Raw genomic sequence first — 3,947 nt, 5'->3', positions numbered from 1 at the left:
GGGGAGCATAGTCGCCTTGGAGAATGTTCGGTTAATCCCGAAGGCAGGAAGAATTTGATATCTATTGGGGTGCTTGACTCTATGGGCTACAGAACCCAAGTGCACGACGGAGTCATCACGGTATACCATGGTAGGAATTTCGTCCTAATTGGAAAGAAGTGTGGAAATAGCTTGTATTGGGTGTAGAACTGATGTTCAAGATAAAGTCATGTCTTCAAGAGGGTGTATGGCCACGAGAAAGAGGAGTTGGCGATGAACTTGTGTTCCAATGGGGAGCCAAAACGGGAGTTCAACTCATGGTGGAGACAAAGGCTACAACAAGTCAATAGGCGAGCTTGGAGTGTGCAGCAATGGAGGTTAGTGTCTAGTAATAAAAAGGTTTGACATCAATGAGCGAGTGAGGACCATGTCGGCGCCCTTTAGGAGAGGGGCTTAAATGTGATTTCTTAAAGATATTCATTCTCTATAACTTTACAAGTTTACATTGGAAGGTTACAAGGAAAGATCAACGTTTCTGAAGGTGACTTCATACAAGGTCTAGATCGTTGTGAATAGTCTTGTATTTCAACCCTAAGAAGACAACAAAAGAAGATAAAAGGAGGTCTGAACAGCGATAAAACGGTGGAAAAGGGCTGCAATTAGTTCTGGACCGCACCTAGCATCGCCGAGTGGCGAGCCAAAGCCACAACTACCAACAGTCACCGATGGCGGTCACGGGATAGAAAGGTGACCACCAACAATCACCATTGGTCATTCGCAGGCCGAACTAGGTAAACTCCAGTTTTGGTCGGTTTTAGACTAGTTTTCTTAGGCATTCCTTTGTATCCAAGATTCTACCCTATAAATAGGGTTTTTCCTAAGGTTTAGGGTTTATAGGAAGCCAAAGAGAGTTGTATATTGCAAGAGAAAGTAGAGAGAACAAAGGAGAGAAATCTAGGGTTTGTGAGAGATCTTTTGGTGGGATTGAGAGTGTTAATTGTGGGTTATTCATTAAGAACGCAAGAGTAGATAATCTTGTAATTCTATAGTAAAAAAAAGAATTCTCTCTCTCTCTCTCCGTGGATGTAGGCGATTGCTAACCATGTAAATCACGTGTCTTTTTGCTCTTGATCTATTTTTTTGCAGCATATTGCCATTCTCTTAAGTTTGAATTGATTTTCTCAATGTTTCCACATCATCTGGTGATCGATTATCTACGAAGGCCAATTTGGTCTCTATACTTCATTTTTTTTCTCAACTTGGTCTCTGTACTATGGATTTATATATAAATTGGTCACCGTACTTTATTTTTTCTCAATTTCATCTGTGTACTGGGGATTCATACTCAAATTGATCTCATAATTTTATTTTAACTTTCAGAGTTTTGCAATAAGCTCCTAATAACTTTTAACATCACAATAAATCTCTTAAGAACTTTCAAAATTACACTAAACCCCCAATAACTTTCAAAATCACATTAAATTCCCAATGACTTTAGCAGAAAACCCTCAAAGTTAACATCGTCACCTCTGTCGTGGCACATGCAACCCACATGACCTAAAAGGACCAAAATACCCCTTAGAATATTTTAAACACCCTTTATAATCTTTTTATATTTTCAATCGAAAAAATTTATTTTTTGTGATTCGCTTTGCCCGTGCTAGCTTGGGTTAGGGTCACAAATTCTAATTTTTTTTCTTTTACTGAAATTTCCTCCAAAATGTCATTTTTGTTGTTTTTTTTGTTCTAATTTATGGGGGTTCTCTGCAAAATGCAAAACATATTAGGGATTTTTTACAATTCTAAAATTTATCTAGGGCTTAATGAGATTTGGAAGTTACTAGGGGTTTAATGTGGTTTCATTGGGATGTAGGGTGCTTTTTGAAAGTTCTTGGAGACTTTAGTGTGATGTTAAAAGCTATTGGGAGTTTACCGCAAAACTCTGAAGGTTAAAATAAAGCAGGGGGACAATTTGTGTATGAAGCTCTAGTACAGGAATTAAGTTGAGAAAATATATAGCAGGGGGGCCAATTTGAGTACAAAGCCCCAATACAGGGTCCAAGTTGAGAAAAAAATAAAATACGGGAACTAATTTGGATACGAAACCCCAATATAGGGATCAAATTGCCCTTTTAGCCAACAAATTTAAAAGTTGTTGCACGCTCTTATCAGAACTTTCCACCATATTAACAGTTGTCCTAACCATTTACCTTCGAAACATATGACATTGTTTATTTATAAAAATATACAGTCCTTTTATGCACAATAAGTCAAGTTGGCAGAAAACCGATTCGAAACTGTGCGCATTATTTCTTGGTTAGCCCCAAATCCGCATCAATACCATTCAAATCCTCAACATACTTCCAATTTGATGCCGCCAAGGGTTTCCTTTTCCGTTGACTTAGTAGCAAGTGACTACTCATAAAACGGAACGGTTTATTCTTGTGGCCCTTGCATTACAATAGAGGTCAACTAAGATGCTTGCAACTTTATGCTAAAGAGCTCCAAGTGCTCCTAAATCTTTGAATTCATGCAATCGATATAACTAAATTATTTGTTAGATAATGGGTCCTTTGACATTTGTATAACATTATTTAGCAATTCGAAATGAAGTTTTCGGTGACACATTTGAGGTATATATACTATTAAGCATGCGCTACAAGTGTAATCTTGAAGGGTGGTGATAGATAGAACCTTCTGTGATTATGCATTAATTTAACAGATGAAAAGATATCGAAGAATATTAGAATTATATGTGATACTCCACTAATTACATGAAATTTTTGTCTGCCTAGGAAATATCTATATATACTCATGCTTAGATATTAACTCCGTAAAGCATAGGGATGAGAGAGAGTGTGTGTGCGCGTGTGTGTCTTGTGTTACTGAGGCGTTTGTTCTTCATCTCCCTCAAAGGCCTCCTGTTGGAGGATTGACGGAGATGAAAAGCATGCCCCTTATCCTGATGAAGCATCAAAAGACATCTCGAGTTCGTTTTTTTCAACAATTTTCCACAATTCAAGGTAATGGAGAGGATTATTTAACTTGCATTAGCATGAGATTTTTCATGTTTTGTTGTTATAAGATCTATTTTAATAGTGTAAGTTGCATAGGTTGAATTAGATCTTTAGGCGGTTACGTTGTTATCTTGTTATCATATCTACTATTCTGAACCCTTATATCATGCAAGGAATAGACAAATAAGCATAAAGAATGTCTTAAGGCAAACTTGAAGTTATAGAGCATGTTTAGCAACTTTGGATTATAATCCACTTGACTCATAATCCACAAATCGATTATAAGCCAAGTGGATTATGAGCCAAGAGTGCCTGGTAAATTCAGTGTATTATAACTCATTTGCAATTGTGGAGTCTTTGGCGAATGGGTGGCTTATATAAGCCATCATTGTTCGTCAAAATGACCAAAAGATATTTAATGGTCTAGAGAGATAAATGGGGCTTTAGATTTTCTAAAATTACGAGGGACATATTGGTCTTTTACACGGTCAAACCTTGTGGATTTTAAGCCGCCAACAAATAAGCTAGGGTACCTTAGCTTATTTTTTGGTTGCTTATATGTAGAGGTGCAAAAAATATCAACATCTAAGGATTTATATGTATCCGTATCCGTGAGATGCAGATATGGTTACTAATATCCGATAGGATACGATTACAGATAGAGATATGTAGTAAAATACCAGGATCCATATTCAAAGCATCCGAATATATGTTGGTCATGCAGGCACAATCGTTTTAACCTTAGACTATATGGATTTGAGATTGATTTTGATGATCATGAGATCTAATCTTAGCTTTTCAGATATAACAAACATATTAACTCAGTCTCTTGTATCATTTGAACTATATTCTTTCAGTGTTATTTGGTTTCTTGAACTCGTTTTGCAACCCCATGTATATATCCATCTATATTTGTATCCGTAATTAATAAGTGGATACGAATATGGTAGG

Source organism: Asparagus officinalis, chromosome 2 (genome assembly GCF_001876935.1).
Source record: "Asparagus officinalis chromosome 2, Aspof.V1, whole genome shotgun sequence".
Taxonomy (NCBI): Eukaryota; Viridiplantae; Streptophyta; class Magnoliopsida; order Asparagales; family Asparagaceae; genus Asparagus; species Asparagus officinalis.
This window is presented reverse-complemented; position numbering follows the sequence as displayed.